Source organism: Orycteropus afer, unplaced genomic scaffold (genome assembly GCF_000298275.1).
Source record: "Orycteropus afer afer isolate SDZICR_OR568_19922 unplaced genomic scaffold, OryAfe1.0 scaffold00048, whole genome shotgun sequence".
Classification (NCBI taxonomy): Eukaryota; Metazoa; Chordata; class Mammalia; order Tubulidentata; family Orycteropodidae; genus Orycteropus; species Orycteropus afer.
In genome coordinates, this window is record NW_006921635.1 from 306,229 (window position 1) to 324,607 (window position 18,379).

General features: G+C 48.5%; 1 protein-coding gene across 1 annotated transcript in view; it reads right to left on the reverse strand.

Annotated features, from left to right (window-relative positions):
• The window catches only part of TMEM132B (transmembrane protein 132B), a 192,053-nt gene that overhangs the window by 68,551 nt on the left and 105,123 nt on the right, over positions 1-18,379 (reverse strand). The window lies entirely within an intron of this gene.

An 18,379-nucleotide genomic window follows, 5' to 3' on the forward strand; every position in this document is an offset into this window, starting at 1 on the left:
ATATCAAACATACAGAGAAAAAAAGGCTTTGTTTTTAAATGAGCAGAACATCAGTGAGCTGTGGAATAACTTCGAGTAGCCTAAAATATGTGCAATTGGAGTCTCCAAAGAAGAGCTGAGTATAGACCAAAAACATTCAAAGAAATAAGGGCTGAGTTTTTCCAAATTGGATGAAAACTGTAAAACCCAAATCCAATAAGCTTGACAAATCCCAAGGAGAAAAATAATGAAGAAAACAACACTAAGAAGCATCACAAACAAATTGCTCAAGAGAGATCCAGAGAAACCAAGACAAGGATGATGGGCTTCTTGTCAGAAGCAATGCAAGTGAGAAGACAGCGGATCAACAACTTTAAAGTTATGAAAATTAAAATACACCAAAATAGAATTCTGCACCAGTGAAAGCATCTTCCAACAAAAAAGGCAAAAATGAAGACTTTTAAAAACATATGAAAGATGAAAGAGTCCATAACCAGCAGACTCACAATACTAGTTAAAGGAAGTTGGAAAAAGAAAAACAAAATTAAAAACAGTATCAGTTGGAAAAGTGGATTTACACAAAGGAATGATGACCAAAGGAAATGTAACCGCATGGGTAAACAGGTAAGAGGCTTTTTCTCACGATTTACATATTTTAAATTATCATTCACCGTATAAACAAAATTAATAAAAATGTAGTGTGTTTATAACATATGTAAAAGACATAAAACATTAGCAAAAAGACCAAACCCACTGCCATTGAGTGCATTCTGACTCATAACAACCCTACAGGACAGAGTAGAACTGCACCCTAGGATTCCCAAAGCTGTCAATCTTTACAGAAGCAGATTGCCTCATCTTTCTCCCACGGAGCAACGGTGCAATATTTTAACCACTGTGCCACCAGAGCTCCTGAGCACAAACCAAACCCACTGCCAGAGTCTATTCCAATTCAGAGGGACCCTCACTGGGTTTTCAAGGCTGTAAATCTTTAAGGAAATAGATTGCCTCATTTTCTTCCTGGGAGCAAGCTGGTGGGTTTAGAGTACCTACCTTCTGGTTAGCAGCCAAATGCCTTACCCAGTATGTCACCAGAGCTCCTTGAACACAAAGAGCCAGAAGATAGACATGGAGGTTTACTACTATAAGGTTCTTATACATGAGGCATATACTTGAAGAAAAGCATGCATGGCAGCCTAGAGATATCAAAGACCTGGAGTGTCCCCGAAACTGATAAGCATATACTTGAAGGTAGGCTGTAGTAAGTTAAAGGTATTTACTATAAATCCTAAAACAACCACCAAATAAATAAATAAATAAGAAAAGTTCTAGCCAAAAGCTAATAAAGGACATTAAGTAGACTCACACCCATACCCATACCAACTTGGGTAATTCAAAAGAAGTCAGAAAAAGGAAAATGAGAACAAAGAACAGATGAGAGAAATACACAGCAAATGAAAAATAGTGAACTCAAACCTAATCATACTGATAACCCTATTAAATGTAAACGGTCTAAACACTCCATTTAAGAGTGTTAGGCTGGATTTTGAAAAAAATGCATGTATGTTCCCTGACCACAATGGAATTAAAAATAGAAATCAGTAACAGAAAGATATGTGAAAAATTCCCCAAATATTGAAAAATATATAATATACTTCTAAATAATCTATGGATAAAATAAAAAGTAAAGTTAGAAAGTCTTGTGAACTGAATGAAAATGAAAGTATATCCTATCAGAATTTAGGGAGAGATTTATTGCACTACATCTCTATCATAAAGAGAAGAAAGATCTAAAGCAACAACCTCAACTTTCGCCTTAAGAGACTAGAGAAAGAGGAGGAAATTGAATCCAAAATAATTAGAAGAGAAATAATATGTATCACAGCAGAAGTCAATGAAAAAGAAAAAAAAAAAAAACTACAACAACAACAAAAATGACAAACCTTTGAAACCAAAAGCTGATTCTCAGAGATGATGGATAAAAGTGGTAAACTTGTAGCCAGACTGATCAGGAACAAAGGACAGAAGATGCAAACACCACCAGCAGGAGCGGTGACATCACTACAGATCCTACAGATGTCAAAAGCATAACAGAACATTATGGTAACAAATTCAAGCACAGCCCATTCCAGGAAATTTAGCAGCTTAGCTGATATGGACTGATTCCTTGAAAGACCCAAATTGTCAACATTTACTCAAGAAAAAATAGAGAACGTGAATAGTCAAATATTTACCAAAGAAGTATAAAGACAGAGGAAGTCCCTGTCCTCTAGAGCTTACATTCCCATGAAGAGAAAAATACAACTTCGTAAACATGTAACAAAATGATTTTGGAGGGCTAAGCGCTGTGACGAGTCCCTACGTGGTGTCAAAGGTTAAGCACTTGGCTGCTGACCTACAGTCAGAGGTTTGAATCCACCATCCAGAGGCACCTCAGAAGAGCAGACTGGCAATTGACTTCTGAAAACTCAGTCCTTGAAAGCCTATGGAGTACAGGCCCACTCTGACACACGTGGGGTCACCATGAGTTGGAATCAGGTCCACTCTGACACACATGGGGTCACCATGAGTTGGAATCATGTCCACTCTGACACACATGGGGTCACCATGAGTTGGAATCATGTCCACTCTGACACACATGGGGTCACCATGAGTTGGAATCAACACCAGGATGACTGGTTTGTGGTTTTTGCGTGTGCTACTGAGGAAAGACAACAGATGGGTGACTGAGGGACAGAGGGGCTACTTAAGATGAAGGAAAGTGGTTTGACCTAAGATATGGATGAGGAGATCAAGGTCAGTGCGCCTAGCAGAGAACACAGCAAGTGCCAAGACCCTGAGCTGGGAGCAAGCCTGGCCCATCCAGGAAAGAAAAGAGGCCAGTGGAGGGAGAGACAGTCAAGAAGCAAGGCAAGAAGGTGGACAGGAGAAAAAGCACACAGCGTCCAGGTGACGCGAGAAACATCGGGTTAATCCCAAGCACAATGGGAAAGCAATGGAGAATTTAAACCAGAGGACTCACACAATGTGTTTAATGAATTAGAAAGAGACTCCGGCTGCAGTGTGGAGAATGGACCAGAATGAGGCAGGAGGAACAGGGAGAGCGGGCAGGCGGCCTTTACAGGCATTCTGGCAAAAGAAGATGGCTGCCGGCCCAGAGCAAGATGCGAGCAGTGGGGCAGGCCAGGGATTGGGTTCTGATGTATTTTGGAGGTTGGAGCCACTTGGACTTGCTGATAAGAGTGTATATGATGGTTAAAAACAGAGAAGCATCAAGGAAGCCTCCTGGCAGTTGGGTGGTTGGCAGTGTCATTTGCTGAGAGAGGGAAGGCTGGTGGGGAAATTCCATCTGCCAACACGAAGAATGGGGCCTTGAGGAACCTCCTGAACCCTGGGATTGCCAAAAGCTTAGCAAACTGTTTCCAAAAACAAATGCCATTAGGAGAGCTCATTAACTGGAACTTCACTCTACAAGCAGCTTGTTCTGAGAGTCACCAATGATGTCCTTTGAACTGGATTCACATCAGAATCACTGAGTCATCAGCTTGTGGACAATTCATCAGTTGGCAATGGAAGGAAAATGGGCTTGTGGTACAAACACAAAAGGCCTCTGACCCAATGACCCTCACTAAGAGCCCATCACTTGAGATGTTCTTGCTGGTCTGCTGCTAGTGAAAGGCTATGTGTCCTGCACGAGATGGGACATCCAACGTCTTTGTCACCAACACCAGGGAGGACTGCTCTACAGAGGTCATGCCCCTCACCATGGAGGGACAAATACTTCACAAGGGCTGGGATCCAGGCTTTTAGGTCACTCCAACCCCCGCCTGGCTGAATATCATGAGCTAACTGCCTCTAAACCAGGGGACGGGCAAGATAACTGACCTAGAAAAAGCCACCCTCCTGCCTCTGTTTCCCTGGAGGTTGAACTTGATCAGATGATCTCCAACAATGCCATCCAAACCAAATACAATCTGTGAAGTGTCAGCCGTTGCAATAAAACAGGTTGAGGCAGGTATAAAAGTCCTAATGTCACCAAAAGCCACACACGCAGAAGCAGGCCTGCTTGGGGGTGGCAGCAGTGTGGAAACCAGAGAATGGGGTTGTGGTTGAGAATGAGGACTCCAGACAGCCAGCCTGTGGCCTCCCAGCAGCCTGGCGGATGGGGACCCTGCATCTCAGGGCTGCTAAGGGACTTGGTCCAGGTCACACTCGGAGGAGGTAAAGCAGGGCTTTGAAGCCGGGTTTGCCTGACTCCAGCCCCACATGCCACTAACCACTGTGCTTGAGCACTGTGTCGCCTGCTGCCCTCGTCCATCCCCACCTCTCCAACCTCTGCTCAAAGTGGCCAAGACAGTAAGATGTCTCCATAAGGGAGAAGCTGACTCATTCTCCCTCCTCTGCCTGTGTCACAGGACAACAGCCACGGTGAGATCTTTCTCCCTCTCTCAATTCAATCTCACTCTCTGCCGCTGTCTGTCTGTCTGTCCCTCTCTGCACGTGTTTCTGTCTGTCTCTCTCAATCTCTCTGTCTCTATCTTTGTATATCTGTCTCCATCTCTCTGTATCCCACTCTGTCTCTCCATAACTGTCTCTCTCTCTGTGTCTCTTATCACTGTCTCTCTATATTTATCTCAGTCTCTCACTCTGTCTCTCTTTCTCTGTCTTTATCTCTCTTCATGTCTCTGTCTCTCCACATCTCTCTCTGTCTCTCTCTCCTCCCTCCTCGCATTCCTCCCGTTCCCCTTTCTTCTCCAAGCGATGATATCCATCCCAGAGGCCAATCTCAGGAAAAAGACGTTCATTCACCCCATCTGGCTTGGGAGGGACCTCCAGAAGGCAGCCAGGGCGGTCGAGAGAGAGGAGGGACCGGGGAAGCCACGTGGAGCCTTAGGAGGCATTTGTGTTTGGTGTGTGATGTGTTCTGCTTTTAGAAATGTATTCTATTATAGCATCTCTCTGGTGAATCTCAAAAATTTTAAACATTTTTTGAAAGGTAATCCACACACCTGCTCAAAAACCCAGAACCTGGAGAAGAAGCCTCGGCCTGGCAATGCCCATCTCCTCAGCTGGGCAGCAGGACGTGCACATGATGGCACGGCCACTTTGTCATCCAGCAGTTTTTTTTTTTTTTTTTTTTTTTGATGTCTGCATGAAATGTTGTCCATTTTTAAGTCTCTCTGTCACTCATGAATCCAATTTTCTAGCTTCTCTCCACAACTGGCAGTCCACACACACACACACACACACTCACACACACAGAGAGCTCTTTCTTATATAAATAGCGTCAAATTCACACAGTGGCCTGCACCCTGCTCTTTAATTCACCTTTGCAAATGTTCCACATCCAGACAAAAGCCTAAGACAGCCTGTCACATTCATGTTGAATGACAAGTGTCCACTTTGTCTCGCGGATGGCTGCTCCGCGCCACCTAAAAAAGTTCCTACTGATGTACAGGTAGGTGGCTTCCAGGTTTTTGCTGCTGCAAACAATACTGAAGTGACTATGCTTGTACACATGTGTCTATGCACATTTGCTAGTGCATCTGGGAGAAGAAATTTCTAGAAGAAATGCTGGGTTGAAGAGCATGCACCTTAAGAAGCTGACAAATCCTGCCACACTGCTGAATTGTGTTGGGGTCCTTCTGCCTCTCAGCTGACTCTTCTGTGGGCAGTGTTGACGCAGCCACAAGAGGGCCCCTCAGGAAGATGATGTGGTTGTAACGGGTGGGGAGGTGCGTGCATGGTCACCCCGGGAACAGACCATGCTCCACCCCAATCCATTTCCTGCTGCCTGGACAGCTCCTTGTGCTATCCATGGAGGGTGCTGGCTTCGGCGCCATTGCCAGCTCAGGGGGACACTGTCCAGGGCAGAGGGGCTCTGGGGAGGGTGGCCGAGCCCGCCTGAGAGCTGAAGCCACCCTCCCCGGTACTTCCTGCTTCTTTTCTCTCAGACCTCAACTCAAAACTCACTGCCAAGTCGGATCCGACTCCTAGCGACCCCTCCTTGGGTTTCCGAGGCGGTATCACTACAGAAATAGATTGCCCAACGTTCCTTCTGAGGAGTGGCTGGTGGGTTTGAACTGCCAGCCTTCTGGTCAGCAGTCAGATGCCTTAGGGACTATGCCACCAGGCCAGAAGCTGGCATCATCTCCAGCTGACTTTAAATCCTTCCCCAAGGGCGCCAGTGCTTCAGCTCGGTCTTTCTTTGGGGGATGGACTCTTCCCTCCCTCATAAGGAAATTTCACACAGAGGTAGGAGAGTTCGACTCCTGGGCAGAAAACATTCCCATGGGCCCCTTATTTCCTCACAGGCAGCAAGAGCCGGGTTTCCTCAGCCAGCCCCAGTCCCAGCAGGGTCCGTGGAAGTGATGACAGACAGAGTCCCTGACACCGGACAGATTTCACAGTTAACCACAATGCTGGGACGGCAGTGTGCTGGTGGCCGGTAAGTGCCACCTGCTCCCCGGGGCTTCCTGGGCTGTAAACAGGGTCAGACTGCCCACTAAGCAAGCTACATACGGGCTTACTTGTGCTTTCTCACTGATCTGTAGTGAACAATGTCACAAGCTGTCTCCATATCAGAGACTCTGCTTCTAGGAATGGCTGGCGTCTGCCTCTCTCCCAACCCCACAGCCCCTTCCTACAGAATCAAAACAGCTCTTGGCAGTTGCAATCCCTGACAGGGGCAGTGTTCCTAGTGAGCACAGTAAGCACAAACCGACTGGTGCTTACTGACTAATCCGTAGCGAACAATTTCACGTTTTGTGGCTTACTCAGTAAGCACAAGTAAGCCCTGCTCAACTTGCTTATTGAGAAACGCACCACTGGCTGCGATCTTCATGGGAGCAGATCACCGAGGCTTTGTCCAGCAGAGCCACTGAGTGCGTTCGAACTGCCGACCTCCCCATCAGCAGCTGAGCACTTAACCGCTTCACCACCAAGGCTTCCTAACAGAGAACTTGAGTAAAGAATTCATATTAAACAAGTGGAGGGATTACATTCTACAGCCAGACAGAAATGTACCAAGTATTGACAGTGGAAAAGACACTAACAAATATCTGGAGTATTGGGGGAACAGGGAGAAGTCTAGCCGTCAGCTGACACCAGCCCTCCTCAACGGACCTTTCCTCTCCAATGGACGTTCCAGGTCTGTGCTTTCCACATGGCAGCCGTGCGGCTGCCTACTGAGGACGTGAAGCGTGGCCAGTGCAACTGAGGAACTCATAGACTAAACATCAATTAATCTCAATTTAAAAAGCCTCATGTGGTGGCAGCTGCCATATTGGACAGTATAGATTCCACATTAAAATTGTGGTATCAAAGAGTCATAACAAAAACACTAACAATGATCAAACAACGTCTCCACTACTGACTTGTTTTAACTGTAAGCTTTTTTATCCCCTTAACTGTAGTAGGGTCTTTTAAAAACCATTCTCTCTTGTGCTCAACCTTTAAAAAAATTGAACCTGCCTCTTTCTTGTTTCCTAAAATTGTGTGTATGTGAGAAAGAGAGAAAAAGATTTGGAGGCAGAGGGAGAAAGAGAAAACTGATGTTTTCTGAAGCTCAGACATTTCACGCTGGATTATTTGTCATCTCTTGATTTAAAGTAAAAAGAAGGACTCAGCATTTAAAACTGGCCTGCAGAGTAAGATTTCACTTTTACAAAGTACAATATCCATCAGCTCCGTATGCATCCAGCCATCCGGCCATCCAGTCCACCCTCAGTGTACACGAGGACACAGATGTGGCTACTAGGACCCGTGGAGTCAGTTCTGACTCATGGTCACCCCGCTGCCCGGCCTGCACCATCCTCCCAATTGCTGCTTTGCTTGAGACTGTCTTTGCAGCTGCTGTGTCAGTCCACCGCGGTGATAAGATGTCTGCAGAGATGGGCCTCTAATAGGAACTGGTGGTCATTTTAAAGTGCTACATTAGGGGATGATTTTTTCCTATGTTGTTTGAATTTTTATCATGAGCATGAATCATTTTAAATGGAAACAATTAAACAAGTCAAGATAGAACCACAGACACACACGAGCGACCATCCAGGTTGCACTGTTGTTACCTAATGGCAGCAACACCTCTCTAACCTGCCCCTTGTCCAGTACTAGGCTAAGAGCCAAGGAGCTCTGGTGGCATAGTGCCTAACCCATCTGACTGCTAACCAGAAGGTTGCCAGTTCAAACCCACCAGCCACTCCACAGAAGGACTACTGGACAATCTACTTCCATAAAGGTTTACTGCCTTGAAAATCCAAAGGGGGTCACTATGAGTCAGAACTGACTTGATGGCAGTTAGTATGGTTTGGTTTGTGTGTGTGTGTGTGTGTGTGTGTGTGTGTGTGTGCTAAGAGCTGAGTGGGGGCCACAGGAGACAGCCTGCCTTTTCACTCAAGGGGAATGGGGACTCTTAGGGAAGCAATGAGCTTGGCTAATCGGTTGGTTAATTGGAGAGAAGAATGGTCCAGGGACAGGTATTCAGGGAGCATCACCCTGGGGGGAGGGGAGACTGGGAAGACAGGGGCAATTTGTCCAACCTGGTCTGTCAGCGCCATCTAGTGGGAGCCCTGGGAACACTCACCCATGATTACCTCCCCTGGGAAAAGGGCATTACAGTCAAATCTTGATTTGATTTACCAATCTCGACAGCTGGTAAAATTAAAACCATTTAGGGAAAAAAAAAAAAAAAAGGTTTGGTGAACTCTGGAATCAGCTGTGCCAGGGAAGATGGTATGGAATTGTTTCTGCCATTTTTCTCAGGCAGCTCTGAGGCACAGCTGGTGCACACTAGGAGGAGAGGGGGAGGGGACAAGAGCTGTCATCCTTGTTCTCAAGCTGCATCTGTTCCCATTGGCCAATGCCCACGTCACCCTGCTCTTCGATATTCTGCGCATCACTGTTACAGTGAGCATCTCCTTTTTAAGCACACTGACACCAGCTTTTAAAAGATCATGACGTTTGTCGTGTATGTATCATGTGCCAAACACTGCATATGTGGCCTCATTGAATCTCCCAGTGACTCAGGAAGGTTGTTTTAGTAGGAGCTGTCGTATCCTGTTCCTATAAGAGAACCAGGACGCTGAAAGCATGGCCTGGAGGAAGGTCATCAAACCCACGGCCGCTGAGTCGGTGCTGACTCCCGGTGACCCTCCAGGACAGAGTACAGCTGCCCCAGAGGGCTTCCAAGACTGTAATCTTTACAGCAGCCGACTGTCACACCTTGCCCCCGTGAAGCACAGCAGCTGGTGGGCTTGAACCATCGACCTTCGGTTTGCAGCTAGGTGCTTTAACCACCGTGCCACCACGGCTATATGAGAAAGGTCACACAGCCTAAATAAATGGTAACCCAGAACGTGAATGGTGAGAGCTTGACCTTTCTCAGCCAGCACATCCCCACATTCTGCAGCAGCCATGACAGGCACCTACCCGGCTGGCACTTCCCAACGGTCCCAACGGGTTCTCAGGCCGGAGGCGGCAGCACCGAGTCCCAGTGCTCACAGACAGCTTGCCTGTTCTCAACTCCAGGTTGTGATGAACAATCTTGTCCCTCTGTCAACACTAAAGGACCACGTATTTTTTAAAAAAGAAGATTACTCTCTTGGAATATAGCATCCTCATGGTCTTACCACTTCAAGGGGGTGAAGGTTAATTGTCACCCTGGTAGCACAGTGGTTAAAGCATTCAGATGTGAACCAAAAAGTAGGCAGTTCAAAGCACTCCTCGGGAGAGAAATGAGGTGGTCTGTTTCCACGAAGATTTACAGCCTTGGAAACCCTGTGAGGCAGTTGTGCTCTGCCCTAAAAACTGGGGTCACTGAGTCAGAGTCAACTTGGGGGCTGTGGGTTAGGTCGGGTTTGAAAGCGGGTGAAACAGGAGCATAAAACCCTTGCCCGATGGCTCTTGGTTTTGATCCTCAGGGCTCATCACCCAACAGGGCAGAGGGACCCCAGTGAGGAAGGCTGTGGTGGGTGGACCACACGACGGTCATTTCTGTGGGATGCCATAAATATTCATGGCATCGACAGAGCCTTTAAAAAGCCCTCACGTCACGTTCCTGCCACGGAAGCCCCCGGAACTCTAACGCTTTCTTCCTCCGCCTGGCAACCACCAGCTTCTGTCCTGAACTCGTGCAGCGGGGCCCGGTTTCCCCTTCCACCGTCAGGAATGACACAGCAGCAACGGTTCTCCCACGCAGACGCAGTCACCTGAGCCCAGCGTCCTCATGGGCCCTCTTGGTTCTCTTCCATTAGCTGACTCAGTCCGCCCTCCACCACCGTCCTTTCATCACACTGCTGAATGCACATTCAGAGACGGGGTAACACACCCATGCAGAGACATGACAATTGTAACAGTTTACGGAAGGCGCTCGCAGGTCACCCACGCCCTGGGCGCTCAGCTGTGGGCATCAGATGCGGCGCATTAGCAGGGCAGACACCGGCGGAAAAGCACGCCTAACGAATGGCACGCTCTCACCCCATCCCTTAGGAGCCCTCCCTGGTGGCGCAGTGCCTAAGGATTGGACTGCTATCCAAAGGCTGCCGGTTCAAACCCACCAGCCACTCCTCAGAAGGAAGCCTGGGCAATAGCCTGGGCAACCCAGTGGGGGGTCACTGAGTCAGAACTGACTGCATGGCAGTGGGTGCATGTCATCCAGTAAAGATGGTTATTTCTGGTCACTTGTAAAGTGCACCCACTGGACACACATTCTCCTTGACCATTTTAAAACTGGCCTTTCCAGCTGTGAGTGGTCATCAGCCCAGCGAAGGCGTGTGTGTAACTGAGATAAGGGCTTTTGCCGAGCGCCTTGCAAACCAGTTGCACGCGTGCATGTCAGAGTCCAGCTGCACGCCGGAGGGCTTCCACGGGCTGAGTCTTCAGAAGACCGCCAAGCCTTCCTTCCCAGGTGCGGCTGGTGCACTTAAACTCCGACCTTTTGATTAGTAATCGAGCCCGTTAACCGTTTGCACAGCCAGGGACCACGCCCAGCCCCGAGCTGGGGTCTGAATGTACAGCAACCCAAGCTCCTCCCTTCACAACCCCTGCCTTCTGCAGACACCTACTCTGACCACCTCTCTCTGCACATCACCACTGTGCTGTCCATCCCATGAACCAGAAAGGCTACCTCTTCTCTCCTGGGCTTCCTACTATTTTCAACTAGTGGTGGCTGCTAAGATTTTTGAAGCCAAATTAATTCTTGCCAATTCACACAGTGGCCTCTAATCACCACAGGCCTGTGGGGCTGGGATTACTGGACGAAGGTCACAAATGAGGAGACCGAGGCACAGAAGGGTTAAATGACTTACCCAAGGTCATATGGCCATGAGGTCTGAGGTCCAGACACTGAGTTTTCACCTCTGCCTGTCTTGCACCGAGTGGCTGGCACATGCTTAGTCTACAGTCACCCAAGGGGACCCCCTGCTGCTGGTCAAACAGGAAGTGGGAGGGTGAGCTACTCGGAAGAAGAGAGCCCCAAATTCCCTGCCCCCCATGACTGCCACTGACATCCTCCTGGCCCAAGACCACCATGGCCATGCAGCCTGGGGAGCCTTGAGAGGCTGGGAAGGCCAGGCTCAGGGTCCAACCTCTCCAGGAGCCCTAAGCAGCCATTTCCCTAAGAAGTCTCCCATGCCCCAGAGGCTCGGCCGGCACAGAGCCTGGGTCTTCTCTACTGCAGACAACACAGCCTCCTCCAGGCCGGGGAGGACCCTCTCTGCACAGCCGCCTGCCCCTCCACTCCCCAGTGCGCAGAATGACCGAGGCAGGGTGGCTTACCTACAAAAGAAAAAAGAAAAAAAAAAAAACGTCTCCTCAGAGGACTTCCCAAGATCTAAGCTGAGGAGTGAATAATGAGATGATAGGAGACAGACAGCACATGAGGGCTGGAGACAGAATTGCAGGTAGGGGAGCCCGGCTGACGGTTCCAAGGGCAAGCAGAAAGCAAGGAGGTGGCAGGAGGTGGCCCCTGAGGGCCCCGCAGCCCCCAGCACACCAGGGAGCGGCGCGCCTACAGGACTGAACAGCGCCAGAGGGCGTGTGCGTGAGCCCCTCTGTGCTCACACAGCACGGTCCACAGCACACGGACAGCAGGTGGCAGGGTCTCCATGGAAGCAGAGACCAAGAAAGACACGGCGGAGCCTGGAGTAGGAGCTGGGAGGCAGAGAGAGAAGAGGGGCGCCAGGCAGTCCCACTTCCTAGGCCCAGCCCCATCTCTACACTCACCACGAGCTACCGAAATGTCCGTTCCTCTCTCCACCTCCCACAGACGCAGTCTGGCTTTTGTCACCCTTGTCCAATGCCTGGCAGGAGCGGGTGCTCAAAGGCACACACTCTAGTCTGAAGGCGCCCTGGTCGGACAGTGGGTAAGCAGTTTTACTAACCAAAAGGTCAGTGGTTTGAGCCCACCAGATGGGGCAGGCAGTCTGCTTCTGTAAAGTCGACAGCCTTGGAAACCCTGTGGGGCAGCTCTGTTCTGCTTAAAGGGCTATGAGTCACTGGGCTTTTAAAATATGAATCATTCCACATTCCTTCCTCTATCTCCACCCCCGCCCTGTTTAAAACCACCCAGTGGTTTCCCACTGCACACAAGAATTCAGCAGGGCCTTAACGGAGGGGCCACAGAAGGTGTCTGTGACCAGAATTCAAAAGCTCATGGATGGGAAAAATGCAAAACACACACGCACATGCACACATACATGTATATATACACAGGCACACACATACATGCATATACCCACACACACACGCATGCCCACATATGCACACACATAGAAGCATACACACACATACATGTATACACACATAGGCACATACACACACAGACTCACACACACACCCCTTTGTTTCCATTCACCCCTAAATGAATCTAGCATTTCTTTCAGTGGCTGGTGTAGAGAGAACGTCACAGACGTGTACGAGCAGTGCCAGCCTTTTGCCACCAAAAGGAACTGGCGATGTTTTCGTGTCATGTTGCAGTTGCTGCAGATGGAGCAACCCAGCCTTTATGCTCAACCATCCCTTTGACACCATACCAGCTCTGACACAGACCTGCGTAAAGCAGTCATAAATGGTGCACGCCTTACCCCATCACGAATTTGCTTTTATCAATATTTTTATAGCTATCTATCAATTTAATTGCTTTTCATTTTAATCTTTTCAATGCCATGCATTTGCATAACACCAGACTGACAAAGGCCTCCGGGACACAAAGAGGTAAGAGCCCTGCTGGACTGTTTGGGCCGACGGACAGCCGTGCCAGGAGGCCTGGGCTGGAAACTGCCGTGGAAGTGAGTGTGCAGTAACTCTGGGCTGTTCGTTCTCTGTTCCTGTTGCCTCGTCCGCGAAGTGGTGATAATGGGTTCACCCCACCAGGTCACTGTGAGTGCTTAGAGCAACACCCACCCCCAGACACGTCTGAGTCCTAACCCCGGAAACTGTAACGTGCTGCCTTCACGCCCACAGAGGCTTTGCAGAGGGGAGCCTGAGCTGGGGACATGGCTCTGGACTGTGCAGGAGGGCCCAGGTAACCACGAGGGTCCTTGTAAGGGGCAGAGAGGAGGGTCTGAGCCAGAGAAGGAGAGGTGATGATGGAAGCAGGGGCTGGAGCGGTGGTGTGACAGCCAGAAGGAGGTCACAACCAAGAAGTGCAGGGGCCTCCACAAGCCGGAGAAGGCGAGGACCAGATTCTGCCCTGGGGCCCCCCAAAGCAGCCAGCCCTGCAGACACCGGGAGTTTATGGCCATAAAAACCCACTGCCCTCAAATCCATTTCAACACATAGCACCCTGTAGGCAAACCGCCTCACAGCGCTTCCAAACACAAACAGCAAACCAAACACACTACCATGGAGTCGGACCCAGCTCACAGCAACCCCTCCTTGGGTTTCCAAGGCGGTATCTCTACGGAAGTAGATTGCCCGACCTTCCTTCCGAGGAGTGGCTGGTGGGTTTGAACCGCTGACATTTTGGTTAGCAGCTGAAAGCTTTAACCACTGCACCACCAGAGCTCCTTTTTAGTGCCCTATGGCACATTTTTCACTTCCGCCCTCCAGAACTGTAAGATTTGAGTCTGTTGATTTAAACCACTAAGTTGGTTATAATTTGTTACAGCAGCCGTGGGACGCTCACAGACACAGAGAACGGTGGCTGGGCCCTGGGACCTCAGCAAACGTTTCTGTTCTGACCAAGGTCGCCCCACCCACCCCTGCCTGTCTCTCCAAGCCCCCCCCCCACCGTCACCCCTCTCCCCTTCCTCCCTCCGTTCCCAGCCACCCTGGCCTTCTCCATCCCTCAAGCGCACCAAGCCGCCTCCTGCTCAGACACACACCACACTCTCCGCGCGGGGAGTGCTCTCCGGCCACACCTTTCTACAGCATGACTCTCTTCGCATTTAGTCCACAAAGAGAATGCCAGCTCGTTAGAAACGGCCTTCGTGATCTCAAGGACACTGCCCACCACCTTTCCTAACACTCAGACTGAGTTTCTCTACGGCGCCCACTGTCATCTGAAATGACTGGAGTGTAGGACTTGTCATTGGGTTTGTGGGCACCCTCCCCTCGAATGTAAGCACCATGGGGGCTGGGACGCTGCCTGCCTTATGTGCCCCGTTGTCCCAATGACTACAATGGCACCCGGCCCGCAGTTATCACCCCAACATTGTTTGAAATAATAAAAGCCTTTGTGCCGGGTCTTACCCTGAGGTTTCCAGTCAAATTGGCTCAGAAGGAAGACTGTAACGTTCTCTTCTCCTACGTTGGGTCTGTGGTCCCAGTTGCCTAGAAACTCACTGAGCGTGTTCGTTTTGTGATTCCAACCTTTTTGAAAGATAATGTGTTTTTTATCTGCATGTGCATAGCTGGGCTTTTTGGTTTTAAGAACTGTAGTTGAATGGTGGGCTGCAGCCATAAATGCCACGCCACCCACGGAAAGAAATCGCTGAACACAAAGCTCTGTAATTGGACAGAAAACTGAAGAGAAGTGAAAGGGAGAGAGAGGCACTGTGGAGAGGAAAAAAGGGGAACTCATGCTCTCAGGAAAAAAGAAAAGAAAGAGGAAAAGAAAAAAATGGGCACATTAGTTGGCATTTCCCAACCAAGGAGCAGGCAGCGGGCTGGGAGAGATCGTGAAGACGAGGTGTGAGACACTATTGTCCTGCATGGCACACTCCTCTTTGGAGCCTGCCCTGTTCAGGTGGGATCTCAGAAGCTTTGAACTGCCGTGCTGCTCTCCTAGAAATGGAAACAGTAGACCCACATGGCTGCCAAGGCTGGTGAGTTCAAGGCCAAAATTCCCATCAGTTCACTATTCTCCCTTTCCAATCACCAAAAAGTGATGAAGCCAGGGCACAGTGTGTGGCAAAGGTCTTGTCAATAAAAGTGTATCCCCGGAGGTAGGAACAATACCCCTAAAGCCCAGTAACCACAAAGGAATAACCCCCACTCACACCTGCTCCTTATACACTTTACTTACTGTTGTTGTCAGGTACCATGGTCAATTCCAATTCAGCGACTCCACTTACAACAGAGTAGAATGGTCCTTGGTCTTTGCATCCTCACAACAGTAGGTGTGTTTGGGTTCCCTGTTGTACCCACTGTGTCAATCCATCTCCTTGAAGGTCTCCCTCTTTCTCTCTGACCCTCCACTTTACCAAGCACGATGCCTTTCTCCAGGGATAACATGCCCAAAGTGAGATGAAGGCGCCCTACCCTTGCTTCTAAGGAGCATTCTGGCTGTACTTCTCATAGACCTGTTCATTCTTCTGGCAGTCCACAGTGTATTCAATATTCTTCACCAACACCGTAATTCAAATGCATCCATTCTTCTTCAGGCTTCTATTTTTGTTGTCTGGTTTTTGCATGCATATGAGGTGACTGAAAATATCATGGCTTGGGTCAGGTTCACCTTAGTCCTCAAAGTGTTATCTTAGTTTTTTTAAACTGTAAATATATCTGCTGCAGCAGATTTGCCGGTGCATTATCTGTATATCTATATATCTATCTATATCCATATCTATATCTATAGATAGATAGATAGATAGATAGATAATTTCTTAATGATTGCGTCCACGACTGTTGACTGTGGATCCAAGTAGAATGAAATCCTTGGCAATTTCAATATTTTCTATATTTATTATGATGTCACTTATTGGTCCAGTTGTGAGGATTTTTGTTTTCTTTATGTTGAGGTATAATCCACACTGAAGGCTGTAGTCTTTGATCTTCATCAGGAAGTGCTTCAAGTCCTCTTCACGTTTACCAAGCAAGGTTGCGTCATCTGCATATCACAGGTTGTTAATGAGTCTTCTTCCAATCTTGATGCCATGCTCTTCTTCATACAGTCCAGCTTCTTGGATTATGTGGTCAGCATACAGATTGAGTAGTATGGTGGAAGGATACAATCCTGATGCACACCTTTCATGATCTTAAACCCTGCAGTATCCTCTTATTCTGTTCAAATAACAACTCCCTGGTCTATGTACAGGTTCCTCATGAACACAGTTAAGTGTTTTAAGTGTTCTGGAATTCCCATTCTTCTGAATGTTATCCATAATTTGTTATGATTCCATAGTTGAATGCTCTTGCATAGTTAATAAAGCACAAAAAAAAAAAAAAAAAAAAAAAAAAACCAAACTCACTGTCATCAAGTCAAGTCCAACTCATAGCAACCCCCCTTGGTTTTCTAAGGTGGTAAACTTTTATGGAAGCAGATTGCCCAGTCTCCCTTCCATGGAGTGGCTGGTGAGTTTGAACCATCAACCTTCTGGTTAGCAGTCAAATGCCTTAGGCACTACACCACCAGAACTCCTTCAATAAAGCACAGGTCAACCTCTTTCTGGTATTCTCTGCTTTCAGCCAAGAGCCATTTGATGTCAGCTACGCTATCCCTCAGTCCACATCTTCTTCTGAATCTGGCTCAGCAGTTCCGTCAATTTACAACTTCAGCCATTTTTGAAGTATCTTCAGCAAAATTTTGCTTACATGTAGTATAAGTGACTTTGCAGATTACAGGATGCTAAAACTGAAGTCCAGGCCAAGAATACACTCTGAGTATTGCCACCACTCATCTTTGCCATCAAAGCATTCAAGCAGCCATAGACAATTCATAACCCATGGACATGGCAGTGTCCCAAGAAAAATTTATTTACCAAAATAGGCAGCATGCTGGATTTGGCCCAGGGAGCTGCACTTTGCCAACCATTGAAAGGAAGATTGGGCAATCTACTTCCATAGAGATACCACCTCAGAAACCCAAGGAGAGGTTGCTATGAGTCAAAATTGACTCGACGACAGTGAGAGTTTTGGGCTATGTTCATGTCCTTGTCCCTGATTTCTGGTGAGTAAAAACACACATCACTGCACAGGATGGGTGCCTGCTGACCAGAGGAGGGTTCGAGACCCTCCTTTCAAATCCCACCTCCACTGGCATCAGGAGGCTGCAGAACCCACAGTGAACTGAGTGCTGTGGGTTAAACAGAGAACAAAGCTTGCTAGGATGTTGAGTGGCGATCACGCAGCAGCCACCTGACTTGGGCTGGTCTGGAAGAACACCCAGGGGAAAGGAGTGCAGGATAGCATCCATCTTTCCTGAAAGCCACCCCTTCACAGAATCCCTTCCCAATGAGTGTGACTCCCCAACAAAGCAAAATCCAGATCACTGCTGAAGGGGACCCTCCATAGCCCTAACCTTCAAGAACTAAATGACCTCGGTACAATGCCGTTGAGTCAACCCTGGCTCATGGTGGCCCCAGGTGTGTCGGAGTGGACCTCTGCTCCACAGGGTTTTCAGTGGCTGGTTTTCAGAAGCTGACTGCCAGGGCCCTCCTCCAAGGCCTCTCTGGGTAGACACGGATCTCCAACCTTCTGGTAAGTGGCTGAGTGTGTCAACTCTTTGCATTCCCCAGGGCCTCCATGAATCTGGTAGCTTGGATGGCTACCAGATAGCCGGTAGCTTGCCTCAAGGATGGCAGATTCTAGGGTGGAAGACAGATGATGAACCCGTAGTCTCAAACAGGGATAAGATCTCTGAAGAGCATAAAACAGGGGAACAAGGTGGATAGTGATGGAGAAGGAGGAGATGGAGGGTCTGTTTCAACCAAGGACATCAGGGAAGGCTCTGGAAAGGCTGAGCAGAATCCTGATGAAGAGGAGGAGGATCCAGACATGAGAGATGTAGAGAAGTGTGCTTCAGACAAAGAGCCAAGTACAAGGACCTGGGGTGTAGAATGCATTGTAGGGTATTGGGTTCTCACTGGCAAGGATCTGGACCATGGTGTCCAGCCTGAGTGGTAGGTGATACAAACCCCCAACTGCCCTAGAGCATCTGGGTGTGGAGCCCACACTTTGATCCCAAGCATAAGGTCAAATCAGAGCAGAGCATATCTGCACATTTCCTGGGTGTGACAAA